The 14,026-nt window shown below is 43.7% G+C and overlaps 1 protein-coding gene across 13 annotated transcripts in view; it reads left to right on the forward strand.

Moving 5' to 3' along the window:
- IQSEC1 (IQ motif and Sec7 domain ArfGEF 1) overlaps positions 1-14,026 on the forward strand; it is a 280,971-nt gene that overhangs the window by 203,928 nt on the left and 63,017 nt on the right. The window lies entirely within an intron of this gene.

Here is a 14,026-nt window from a genome sequence, read left to right on the forward strand (position 1 = left end):
GATCCTTCCCTGGGGAGGTTTCTTGGCTGGTTTTGGTACCAAGGGTGGTCTCAAGCAACCCCAGAGGGCAGCGTGAGGGACACGAGTAGGTGATGCTGCAGCTGCAGCGCCCTCGTGGGTGGGTCAGTGCTCCTGCTGAGCTCTGTTTAGAGCATTACCTCAGTGCACACCTATTCCTCACCCAACAGTGTTGAATTTGAGGGGTGGGAGATACAGTTTGAGGCAGCTGAAAGCAGAGCAGAAGACAAGGATGTGTATCTGAGGGTGGAAATGTTCACACCTTCCAAGCATAGGAAGATACAACCCTGATTTGTGGCTTTGTACCAAGAGCTGAGCAGCAGAGGGCAAACCTCAGGCTGGTGGGTACTGAAAGGTGCTGCCCAAAGGTTTCTGAATGCTCAGGGTGTGAAGAGACCCTCCCCTGATGGGACACACCTCAGGTGCATCGGTGGGAAAAGCTGGGGAGAGGAAGAGGGACTTGGGGGGGTTTGGTCTGGAGCAGTGGGTCCTTCTCCAAATAATGGTCAAATAATGAGCTCATCTGAGTCCTTAAGCCATCAGACACGGTCTGCCGGGAAATGCAGAAGCTGCCATTCCTGAAGAAGGGGAATTTGAACTGGCTGTGTGATACTTTGTGTTTGTACCTCCCAATCTATTTTGTGAGCAGCCTAAATATCAACAAAGCCAGTGACATTCTGAGGAGATGTTGTGGGCATCTCCCACACTTATCTGGAGCTCTTAAATGTGCATATGTGATCTGTCACAGCTTCAGATTGCTGTGTTTCAACTCCTGCAGTTCTTAGAGGAAAAAATGCCTGGCTGTTTTCATGCATCTGAACATTTAATGAGAGAGCTTGCCTTGCCTGATTGTACTTGTCACTGCACTGTTTCACCAGCAATAGAGACTCTAATTTGTGACTGTCCTGACAGCACAGAGCAGAGACTGCCTCATATTGTAATGTAAAAGAAAGAAAGGCTTGTGGGCATGAAGTGAAATGAAAATACTTGAGACTTCATACCAAACTATTCAGCCCTTCCTGAGCATTTTGCTGGCTGTGGTCTGGTTCTGGCAGGTACTCTGTCTGCAAGTATTCTAGAGAATCACAACTAATGGGAATGAATATTTTAATTGATCCCTTCAGTTGGGCAGAAATAACTAGATGGTCTCAGTTCCCTAAATAAGAATAGAAAAATGTGTGACCAAAGCTGGTCACACAGCAGTCGTGTTCCAAATGATTGGATCACTGCAAAGAGCCTTCTTTCTTTAAATAGCCACCCTATTAGCTGAAGATGGTAGAATAGCTCTGGAAGGCGTTTCTGTGACACTAAATTATGCCTGTGCAGGATCCAGCTCCCTTCTCTGAGCCTGACCTTCATCTGCCAAATTCCGACAGCCCCAAGGGGAGACACCCTTGCTGAGCCTGGGTGAGCTCAGGCCTGGCCAGCTGAGATACTTTGATGTAAAGGCCTGTGTGGCATGGCCTTTTGGTGCAGAAATAGCAGGTTCCTGTCCCTGCACACTGGTGGGGTAGTTCCTGACGTGGGGCAGCTCAGCTCAGCACTGCAGCTCTGAAATAAGGGCATGGTTTTATCGCTGTGTGGCCCCAGTGGTGTGAAGAAACCACAAAAGCTGCCTGCTCTTGGACACAGGCTTTGATTGGACAAACATTTTTGTGTTCCAAGCTGAAATAGCTCCGTAGCGCTCCTGCAAAGCCCGGCAGCCCCCGTGTGAAGGAGCCCTGGGCTGCCCCTGGTCAGCAGGACCTCCAGGGGATGTTCTACACCAGGGCACATCAGCTCACCTCATCTGCAGGGCTGACTCCCACGCTAAACAATTAATTTTAAACCAGCCTTAACCTCCCACCCCTGTGGCACAGCTGCCTTGTCAGCATGGAGGAGCCACCAGGCAGTTTCCCTTCAGTGCAGGACCAGTTTTAGCTCTGCTACAGATTCATGCCAAGGCTCTCTCTATAACACAATCAAGAAGGGTTTCTTTGTTGAAAATACCTGTTTTGTTTGGCTGCCAAAGCACTGCACATTTATGGACCTCTAAATTTAGAAGGAGGAATTTTTGGTTAGAATAACATATGTTTATTTCTCAATATAGAGATCTAAAGCAGGACTTTACAAATGCAGGTTTGATCCCTCAGTAAAGTTCCAGAAACATCCTTAGAGGACTTGAAATGCATTTTTCTAATAACTGAAGCTCTCTTTCTATTCATTTTTATCACAAAAAAAAAAAAAAGAAAATAACTTCTAGCCAGAGTATGAGGACATACTTTTTCGATGTTCATAAAATTTCAATATCCAAACAACTGCTTCCTTTTATTTGCCAAAACAGGGTGGAGTAGTGAGTTTTGTGGTTGAGATCACCATCACCAAGAGGGATGAGGTGTTGGCTCGGTGATGATGTAATCCTAATTTAATGTTCATTATTTTTTAAAAAATTCTATAAATTTAGTTTAAATTGGAAGAGAATCCTCAGAGGTTTTTTCCCTTGCAGCCTCAGCACAAAGGTCCCTCGTTACCTTGTGTGAAACATCTGCAATTAAAATTCCTGCCTGAGCACAAACATTTTTGTCCTGGTCTGGTTGCATCTGCAAGCTCTGAACCTCTCCCAGCCACCCTGATGATGAATACAAATCATTCCATGCTTTTATTTGTCAGCACATTAAAGGGCAGGAACAAGAGAGGGAGTTTAATTTGGAACATAATTGGTTCTTTTGTGGATCTGCGATAATTAAATGTGCCTACATGGACAGGCAGCCAAGACAACACCGTCCTTACTCACTGAAAGCAGAAATGTTGCTTTGCTTCAGAGCAAACCGTGAGTAAAATTTGAGGCAGAGCCCTTTTTAGAGCCAGCACTGAGAGGTTCTCCTCCCTCAGCTCCCTCCAGCCGTGGCCTGCTGCTGACCCCGAGCTGTCATTTGCAATAGGACTGAAATGCCACCTTCCATGCTTTTCCTGGAGCGAGCTGGCGCTCCTGACAGCTGGATGGGAAGTTGCCTCTGTGATTACCAGGAGGGGTAATAGGGAATAGACATTCTGAGTGTCTGAGGAAATGCTGCTTTCTGAAAGCTTACATATTTGGTTGGCTTCTGGCCGCAGATTCTTCCCGTCAGCAAATCCGAGGAATGCCTTTGCCACACTCTGTTGCTTGGCCAGGATTAAGCTCCAAGTGTCCAGCTGAAGCAGACTAATCCTCAGGCTGTGCTGAATGAACTGTTTGTAGGCCTGTTGCATAACAAGTTCAGGGAGACTGCCCAGCTGGAGGAGTCCTTTCCAGGGGGGAAATGATGCCTCAGGTTTTAGCTTTTATATTTTTCAAATTCTGGGCTGCTCTAGTGTGTGGCTCTGAGCTTCACATGAGGGGATGGTGAGCTCTCTGCACAGAGTGGGGAGACAAAACAATTCCTTCTCCAGCTGGGGACCAAGGACAAATGATCCAAACCTCAGCCCAAGAGCACAGACAACGTGGGCTGGAGAGAGAAAAACAAGCAGGATGGGACTGCATGGGCTAAAGCTGGAATGGGACAATGAACTGCAATGTGCCAATGGAGCAGAGCTGATCCCAGTGAGAGCCCCCGGGAGCGCTCGTGCATTTTGGGACCATTTGGGTTCATCTTGGGTGCAGCCCTGGCTGGGCTCTTGTGCTGCCCAAGGTGAATCCATGGAGGCCCCTTAATAAATCCCTACTTTTTTCTTTAGCACCATCCAGCCTCTGTTCTAGGTCAGCCTTCTCAAGGCATCACCAACACCCCTGGAAAGCTGCTCCCACCCCTGTGTCACGGGCAGCCCCCTGGGACAGGTCAAACCCAGTGAGCCCCAAGCACCCACGTGTCCCCTGGGAGTGACCCACAGAGGGCTCGGTGTGGCTGAGGTTTGCTTTGGACACCCAGAGCATCTTCCGGGCTGTGGGCCTGTCTTTGGGTCATGACAGCAAGGCAGAAAGGGATCAAGTTGTTGTTCCTGATTCCTGAAATTACTGCAGGCTCTGCTGGGTGGAGAAAAAGTTGTGCTTTCCCTGTGGAGGAACCTGGGTCACCTGGAGCTGTCCTACCTGCCTGGGCACTGTCCTGCTGAGCTGCTGCAGTGTCAGTGAGGAAGTGGCCACTGTCCCTCACAGAAACCTGGCTCAGGATTCACAGATTCACACAGAATCATAAAATATTCTGAGCTGGAAGGGACCCACAGGGACCTCTGAGTCCTTGAGAGAATGGCCCATCCAGGGGTTGAACCCCCAGCTGGTGTTACCAGCACCCTACTCTGACCAGCTCAGCTCTCTCCTTGCCCCTCCAAGGCAGAATAAAATAGCAACATGTGTAGAGAAGAGAGGAGGTCCAGGAAAGGCTTTCAAAACAGAGCTGTGACCTTTTCTTCCCCTGCATCATGAATTGGCTCCCAAAGAATTTCTTCCATGCAGGTGGGAGGGAGGGTCAGGGCAAAGAATAGGAGATATTTCAGTTTTACTGAAATTGGCTCTTCTGTGAAAGGGTTGACATGTGGCAATACCCATATCCAAAATCATCTCATCCTCACTGTGCTGGGCCATAAAAACAGGAGTACTTCCTAGACAGAGGATCATAAAGAAAACCTAATCTCACACTGGGGACTGAGCAGTTTTATTGTTCCTTCCAGAAAGCCAGATGAGACCTTGCTCAGTTTCTGTTCCAGTGTATATCCATGGTGTGTAAATAAATTTGAAGTGAGAGCTTTTAAATACACTTTTACAGCTTGTTTTGAAGATAATGAAAGCAGATTAACAATATTAAACTGCTGCAGAAAGTGCTGCTTATTATCATAGGCTTGACCTGAAGATAAACACAACCTGGAGGTAAGGACAGGCACAGGGGCTATGGGCAACTGGTGCAGGTGAAGAGCTGTTGAGAGCTGGGGGATGTTTGTGTCTGTACACATGGGCTAAAGGAGAATATGTGAGCATAAGAATATTTCTTAAAATAGCCAAGCAGTCCCTGCAGTGTGTGATGTGCAGCACATATTGTGGAGCTTGGTTATCTCGTAAATTATTTCTTTTTATTATCATTCACAGGACAGAACTGTTTACAGTGTGCACTGCACCATTTTGGGCACCTGCTTAAGTGAAAATTCAGAAGTGAATGCTTTTGCTTTGGAATTCATTAAAGACCTTTCAGCTGTTGTAAGGACACTGCTTTGCATGCTGCTCTCAAGTCAGTTGTGGCATAATTTAAAACTGCTGTTGCATCCTGGCCTGCACTGCTGTCTCATTGCCCTCACCCTTGGGGTTTGAGAGCAAGTACATTCTGGAGAGATAAAAAAAACCAAGCATATTGTGTCTGTCTGCAAAATTACATGTACACACTTAAAATCAAGGGACTAAAGCACGGGTTTAAAAGCAATTTAATCAATAAGGGGTTATTTACTCTTGAAAGATTTAAGCATAACACAATGGGTAATTCAGGGCCAAGAGGACTTTGTAATTCCAGCAGTTTCTAGACCCCACTACAGCATTTTTTGTTGTGGTGAAATGACTGGAGCCAAAGAGCCAACTGGATTCTGGGCACCATCACCTCATAAATGCAGTCCTAATAGTGGCAATGTTTGTTAGAACACCATATTTCAATTCTTCTGTTTGTGAGCTAAGAAGTCAAAGCTGCCTTTTGGACACGGAAAAAGACTGCAAGGCATCTCGGGTGGTATTTTGTAATTACCATGGTGCACCAGTATTTAATGAGGGGGAGAAGACATGAGGCTTTCCCTCCCTGGAACTCTTGGCCTGCAGCAAAGCACTAAAACTGCACGTTGCTGCTGAGCTGCCCCTGTTGATGGTGCAGCTGGAGCCTCCCATCCCAGTCTGAGCAGGAAATTAAAGCCTGGGGAAGGTGGATAAAAAATCAAGCATGGAGCTGGTTGGGGAGGGATGGGTTTCCCCCACTGTGAAAGGTAATTAGCTGTAAATTGTACTTAAAGAGTTTAATAGCACAATATGCAGCTCATCTTCCCTTTGCCTGGGTGTTTGTACCTGAGAAATAGGTTGTGATGTTGTTTATTTACCGGTCTGGAAAATACCTTCATCAACAAATTCTCTTCAGAGATGATATGACAGTTGGGTGATGTGTCAAATCAGCAGGTATTTACTGCTGATGGTGCAGGAGTTGGCCTAGGCAGAATGGCAGGTTGATTACAGGGAAGAATTTTCTTTATCCTTCCCATTTCATATTGAATACTTTGCTTTTTGTGGTGCTTGCTCTGTGTCATAGCCTGTGGGGACTCTTCTTCTTTTACGCTGTGTTTTTCTTTCTTTGCTGTCGTTTTCTAACTTCTGTGTTAAGTGACAGATGCAAGGGAATAAAACCACCCCCACACCTCATGCTAGTGAGAGCGAAAAAATAAAATAAATAAAATAAATAGTCCTTTTTGCAGTGATTACAATGGCCTTCCATTATCCCTTTGCCATGCTGGAAGTATTCTTCATAAGAAGTTTAGATTTTAGTAGTTTATGGCATAACTTCCCGTTTAGCCATGTAAAATGTTGACTTTGAGTGACCACTGACCTGGAGGAAGGGGATATTGAATTAATAAAAATAATATTATCATTTGGGTTTCCACTTTCCAGATTGCTGCCAATACCAAGCAGATTGTTTGGACCTAAAAGTCATACACTGAACTGAGACTACAAGTGGCAGCAGAAAAGACTTTGAATCGCTTCTGATCACTTCTGGCTTGTCCTGCTATTTTAACGCTTTGTACATCAGAATTCTTCTAATATAGCTCACGACTTGCATGAAGATGAACATGTTGTTCATGTTCCCTCAGAATTAAACATTTACAGCTGCAAATGGTGTCTTTTGCATTTGTAAATTTTATCTTGTTAATATTTATAAATCCTTCAACGAAATAGGCTTTCACATAAGGCACTGATGTAGGTTTTATATTTCTTTACAGAGTGCCTTAATACAGTGAGTACACAATCTGAGTTAGAACATGCAGTAAAAAATACCATTAGCTTTTACTACACGCAGAAGAAACAAAATAATTATAACGTGATGTGTTTATTAATCTTCTGAAATTCACTCTTTTCCTTCTGTTGTTTGGAAAATATGAACAAAATAGCACAGTGGTTGTGACTCTCATGAGCTGGGATTCCCAGCTGGTGGCTGATAACAGCCACTGGGGTTCCAGTGGAACTATCAAGGTTTTTAAAAGTGTTGGACATTGCTGAATGCATTTACTGTGGTTTTTTGTCTCATTTTCCAGTGTTTGCTTCAGCAGGATCTCACCTGTTTCATTATTCATTTGTTTATCAAGAGCAACTCTGAAACAAACCATATTGGAAAAAAAACAGCTGAATAATGCTGCTGATAATGATCTTCTTAGGTTCTCATGCCCTAAAAATCTTGTTTATCCATATATATGTTCATACAACCAGAATACTCTCTCCATCTCAGGGTGAGAAAAAGTCCCTAAAGATGTTTAAACCTTTTGTTCAGGGAAGGCTTTGTGAAAGCTGCAGCAGGATGATTTCAATGCACATTTGTCTGTGAACGCGAAGGGACCTCATTTCATCATTGTGGCAGTGACTGTACTGTGCTCTCTTGCCAGCAGGAGGAAGTTCTAGCAGGCTGCATCTGAGAGATGGGGGAGAAATGTTTCCCAAAGCAAATATTGATAGACTCTTAATTTTCTAAACCAGCACAATGTCAGTAAAATGTGTGGTGTGTCACCTGATCTTCAATTCTCTCAGGTGGAAAAATGACAGCTTCATTACAAAACCCTTCAATGTCCAGCAGTGCTGAAAACTGGCATCAGGAAAGGTCTGGCTCTTTGTGCAGACTGACCTAAATGCTCTTTAGCAGTGTCAGGTGAAATAATAACCAGTCTGCTTGGCTGCAGGATTTTAATGCAAAGTGCCAGGTTTACATGAACAGAAAGCAGCAGAGATAGTCGCGCCTCTCAAAGCTAAATTGTTTCCTCTTTCGTCAAGCAAAGGTGGTTGAGTTTTATCTCTTTTGTTCTTATAGGAGCTGGGTATAAATACAGCGCTATTTCAGTAGAGTCTTTGTTCCAGCAGCTGTTCCAAACCTCTCAGGTTATTCTGCTTACTGTCAGCTCTGTGGTGGTTTTATCCTGCATGAGGAATTATGGGACCATGTTGCTTGGTTCAACCTGAAAGGTCACTTGGATTATTTATACTGCAGCTTTTCCATGCTGCAAACCAAAACTGTACATCCATGTCGAGGCTTTTATTGGAAATCATAATCTTTATCTATTTTAGTATAATTAATTGGAAAACCCATATTATTTTGTACCATTTAAATAGAATCAGATGAAGAGGTTGTTTCTCCCAACAAATGTCCACTCATTTTTGAGATTGCTTTCTACTTACAGAGCTTTAGATTTACAGCTTTTTAGGAACAGTTCCCAAGAGCTGCGCACAGCTTTGGGGTTTATACCTGATGTATGTTATGCTTTAGCCATAAAAAGACCAGTAATGGTTAGGATCAGCATCCTCCCCCCTTCCCATGCCAGGCAGTGGGAGCTTTGGCAGCTGCTGAGCAGGCTGCTCCCTTGGAGTTGATGTGCCTGTTGTTTGAGCCCTTGGAATATTAGTATTGTTTCCAAACTGGCTGCAGTAGCTGGGCTTTGAGCACAACAAATTAAATGGATCAGGTTTATATAACTGCTGTGTTGACAGCATGGCAGAGAGAGTCTGGGTGGCTTGGTTCTAATAAACCCACTGGGGTCCAAAAAGAGAAAATGGTGCAGAGAAGAAAAACTTTCAAAATATGGCTAATATACCAACTAATGGTGTATACTTAAAATAAAAATCACATCCTAAATTCTTTTACCAGAGCAGTCAGGAAGACTTCAGCCTCATGCTCATTTTTGTGTGGCCTCTTGATGCAAGTATGTCTGACCACACTTCATAGAAACGAGCCAAGAGGAGATGCTTTTTGTGCCTTTGCCTTTTACCCAGAGGGAAACATTCTGATGGCTTTGGTAAATGGATTAAATTGTGTTTTGAGTGGTGCAGACTCGGAACAGTCAGTGTGTTTCCGGGTGCTTCTCTCGCAGAGCCTGACTTGCTCCAGGCGTTTGTTCCCCATCTGGGATTTTGCCAAACTCCTCTCCTCTAGCAGAGCTGTTCAGAGCTCTGGCTGTGGTGACCAGACATCCAGACAGCCTGGTTAGCTGCGTTTAGCTCCGAATTCTGCTGCTTTTCCTCTCATGCAAAGTCAGATCTTCTCTGCTTGCTTCACAAACACAGAAGGAATTGTCACCTCCGAGGGAGATGCTGTTCTGCCAGCTCCAGCTGTACATGTGAGTCAGCATGTTCTGGGAGCATAAATGCAGGAATATCTTCTCCAAAATAAAATGCCCTGAATTTTTTGGAAAGTTTATTGCCTCCCTTTTGCTGTTCATATCTCACAGCTGTAGATGAGCTCACGTAGTGCTTTCTGTGGAGTTTGTGTGAGGACATGGGTATATGGAGCTCTCTTAGTACAGAGCTGAGTTTTCTAAGGAAAACTGTATTCTGGATGGAGAAAATCTGGCATGTAGTTGGAATTAGTCTGAGTAAAGAATGAATCCCTGAGATTTTTCTACGGTGATTTTCTTAGTGTGATAAAATTCATCACAGACAAGAAGCTATTTTTATTTGAAAACTTCACAGAAGTGTCTGGGCTTCATCAGGTTTTAAATAATTACTCCTTCATTTTTAGAAGTGAGATAATTGAAGGGTCTGTGTGCCATCACCACTGTAGCACTATGCCTGGGACAGCATATGCAGGGATTTTCAGCAGATTTCTGCTTTAAAATGTATCCTTGATTCTGCAAGGAATATTGTTGCAGTACCTGTGAGTACCTGTGAAGCTTGAATTCAGCATGCTTCATTTTGAATGTCTGGGGTTCATTTTTGCTCTACTTATATTTGTTTGCATTGTAAACAAATATAGGGAGGGTAAATCCAGGTCTGTGGAGAGGCAGCTTTTTGTTAGAGCTCTCAAAGTTGTGTTTTAGAGGAGGTGTAGATGAAGGCCAGCCTTGAATATTCTGTCACAGCGTGGAAGTGTCACCTTTCCTCGGTGTTAGTGGTGCCTCTTCCTTTCAGCAATCCTAATTCCAATCACCAGCCCTAACACAGAGAACTGTGCTGCTGCTCTGGTGTGTGGCAGTGTGAGTTCTTTCTTCAGACCTACTGAAACCCCAGATCCCAGCTCTCAGCTCTGTGTCATTGAATGATAATGGCAGGAACTTCAAACTCCTCCTCTCTTGGGAACAGCTCCATTGGTGCCACTGGCAGTATCCATTCCAGGAAAAAAACCCAGAATTTTGGATTGTCTATCAGGTGATCTTTCCACATTGTTCAGAATGTGCTTTTTGTTGGGAATTTCAAAAATAATCCATTGGAAATAGCTTGGACTGTTTGGCTGTTTCATTCCTTCTGGGTTATGGGGGAGGTTTTGGGACAGAAGGGATGCTTCGAGTATTTCTCCAAAGCTAATTTGATGAGTAAAAACCCCCAAATCGCAACAAATACCTTCCTGCTATCAATACCCTCATCCCCAATAGCTAGGATGTGGTGTAAGTAGATATTTAATATAAAATAAATGTAAGAAAACATCACTAAAGAACTTCAGGATCAACTCTGCTGGTTTTAAAAGCAAGCTGAGAGCAGAATGGATGATCTCATTTCTGTTGAGCACAGGCAGATGCTTTTTCTACACTGTGTGGAAAGAAAACCTGGTAAATAAAAGTGCATATTTGCTGCCAGTTTTAAGTTACTTGTTGAAACTCTTCGTGGTGGGTAACAAAAACCTGTGGAGTGATGTGGGAGAGAAGCTCCTGGAATGGCTGTAGAGCAAGCACCTGATACAGTTTGGACACACTCCAATGCTTGGGCAATTATTTTAGTAAATTTTGTGCTCATGTCCCTGTAAAAACTGGAGGATTTTGTGTCGTCAGTTGAGAATATCAGATACAGAGTTGCAAGATTAAAAGTTCTTAATTTCTCAAATTTTGGTGATATTTTTGGTAGGAAGAAAAATAATTGTAAATCAAGTATGCCTGAATTTCTTGAGATTAAATTTTAAACTGATTGAGCAATACTTCACATTTCAATTACTTTGCAATTCATAATTTAAACGAAAGATGGCATAATATCCAAGCTGGTGATCCAATCAAGGAAATGGAGCAGGTTTCCAATGCTTCTTCTTGAGCTGCACTTATCTTCATTTTTCTTCTGTCTCTAGCAAGTCAGAATTCTCTTCCTAGAATTAAAGGCCGGGTTGATAACTAAACATGGAAGTACTTGTCCTCCTCTGTTTCCTTCATTGCAGTGGGGTTGCAAACCTCAATGTGCTGGTTTTATGTTACAGGCTTCAGGCCCAAAGCAATGCTCATGGTGAATGTGATGGGAGATTTGATAATATAAATATTCTCTATGTCCCTCCGGGCCTGTAAATGGATTACAGGGACCTCCTCCCTGTACGTCACATTGAGGTGATGTTCTCTGACACTGCTGGAGAATTCATAGGGAAAAATTAGAAGACTAAAATTTATCCTCGTGGCTGTTCAAGAACTGAATACCTGCAGCATCTGGGAAGGGGTTTGGTGACCAGGTGTTAGGTTGTGTCACCTCTTTGGTTTCACCTGCTGGGGTGTCTTATCCATAGCCAAGTTTGCACCTTAAGCTTAGCTTAACTTTGGTTTGGGATAGGAGCTCAGATCCACAGGCCATGAAATGTTTGTCCTAGAAACCCCCTGAGGATTCTAGATGGCTCCCCCTCTCTGAAACAGCCTGTTCCATCTTCAGCTGTGCTGTCAGCCCCTGTCAGGCTCATGAGGATGGAAAGCTTTCTGCTGTGGTTTCCATAGAACAGCCCTGACTGGAACTACATCCCTCCTCTCCATCATCCTCTGCCCGTGGTGGCTGGTACTAGGAACTGGCTGTGCTCTGCCCCCAGTCACATCTCTGCAATCCCATCAACAAAATAAAGTGTTTCTTGTAACTCAGTTTTCTGGCTTCTCGGCAAACAGAGCTTTGAGCACACCAGGATAAATCCTACCCTAGAGAAGGAGGAAATCTCTCTGGTCAGATAACGTGAAATACAAATCGATTAAATTGCCAGTGCTCTGGCAGTCCCGTGTGTGTTGAAGAGTAGGAGGAGGAGAAGAAGAGATTGGAGTCCCTTTGAGTCCAGAGTGTGTTTCCTGCACATTGATGAAGATAAGTAACATTAATAGAAACTGATTCACTGAGTAATCTTTGGTGGATGCCAGAGATCATCCATTTACAAAGCATTCTTTGTCTCTTTTATTGCCTCAGGTTAGTTTTAATTGCCAAGATACAAACTGTGAGTTTGCAGCATAGGCACTTAGACTGGGGGGTGTGGGGAGGAAAGAACATGTGATGGTAAAGCAAATGAATTCACATTTCAAATTACTTCCCATTCCTAATCTCCAGATTGGTTAGCAGCTTTTCCGAGGACACCTGGGGTGTTTCTATTTGTAAATTAACTGTTTGCATTTGAAAGGATACCTACCCTTAATTGTACCGTGTAATTACTTAACATAATGGATTTTAATTTTCTTTTTGTCTAAGATTTAGATAAGACTTAATTCATGAAATGTTGTCTGTGACAGGACAAAAGGTCAATCAAAAGTTAAAAGTGACTTTTCACTTCAGTGAATTTTCACTTCAGTGCTATAGTTTATTGCAAAATAACCTTTCTGTTTTGGGTGTGAGAAATGTGATTTCTTTTGCCATTTTTGCCTTTTGAAGGCAGTGGTTTAAAATATGCTTTGGTTTATGTGTAGGTACCTCACCCCACACCTTGTGCAGCAGGTGATGGTTGGTGGTGTGTGGAAATACCCCTTCAGAGGAGGTAAAAGGAGAGTGGGTCAGGCTGCCCTGTCTGTGTGCCATTCAGTGAAACCATTCTGTTCTCCCCTTAAGGCAAGAGGGATCCTTTGCTTTTTTAGCCAGATTCAAAACAAGGACTGCAATAAGTAACAATTCTAAAAGGTGAAGATTCAGCACCCTGATGTCTTCAGTGTCAGTATGCAGCTGTGCCCAAGTATAACTCTAGTTATAAAATTCAGGAGTTATGCATTTCCAAAAGGAAACAAAATATATCTTGCTCATCTGTGAACAAAAATCTACTGCGTATACTCATGTGCAAATAGTTCCCTCTGTTGGTATTTTGCTAATGGTGCCTAGGAGAGATTTAAGGCAAATCTGGGTGCTCCCCACAGATCTAACAGTGGGGACACACATTTCTTCTTCCATTTAACATATTGGCAAATGTAATTAGTTATCTGCACCAAAGAGCTGGAAAGAGGGGTTTTCTGGTCCTTTTTTCCCTTTCCATGTTTTGTAGGTCAGTGTGATAGAGAAGACAATGTGAAGGTGTCACGTGTGCATCTCTGTGCTCTGGACTAGCACACTCAGCAGGACTTGTGCCAAACAAAAAATACCTGTCTCCTTAGCTTGGATTGATCACTCTGTGGTAATAAATGCCCTGCCTCTCAGTCCCTGATGCATTGCATGTAAAATGCAGCAGTGCCATTTAGATTTGGTATTTTCTGACTGCTTCTTCTCTCTGCTTTAACAGCGGATGTAAAGATAATGTAATGTTATCCTACCCTTTTCCTCCTCACCTCTTTTTCCAAATTTAGAGGGATGGACAGTAGGTGTATTTTCAGGTTATGATTGGGATTGGGAGCTGGCTGGAGCAGCCAGTGGGACAGTGGGTACACACTGGTGTTCTGTCTCAGCCCAGTGGGAACACAGTGGTGCCCTGTCTCAGCCCTGCTTTTTGGGTGTGAGAAATGTGATTTCTTTTGCCATTTTTGCCTTTTGAAGGCAGTGGTTTAAAATATGCTTTGGTTTATGTGTAGGTACCTCACCCCACACCTTGTGCAGCAGGTGATGGTTGGTGGTGTGTGGAAATACCCCTTCAGAGGAGGTAAAAGGAGAGTGGGTCAGGCTGCCCTGTCTGTGTGCCATTCAGTGAAACCATTCTGTTCTCCCCTTAAGGCA

This window comes from Anomalospiza imberbis, chromosome 11 (assembly GCF_031753505.1).
Source record: "Anomalospiza imberbis isolate Cuckoo-Finch-1a 21T00152 chromosome 11, ASM3175350v1, whole genome shotgun sequence".
Classification (NCBI taxonomy): domain Eukaryota; kingdom Metazoa; phylum Chordata; class Aves; order Passeriformes; family Viduidae; genus Anomalospiza; species Anomalospiza imberbis.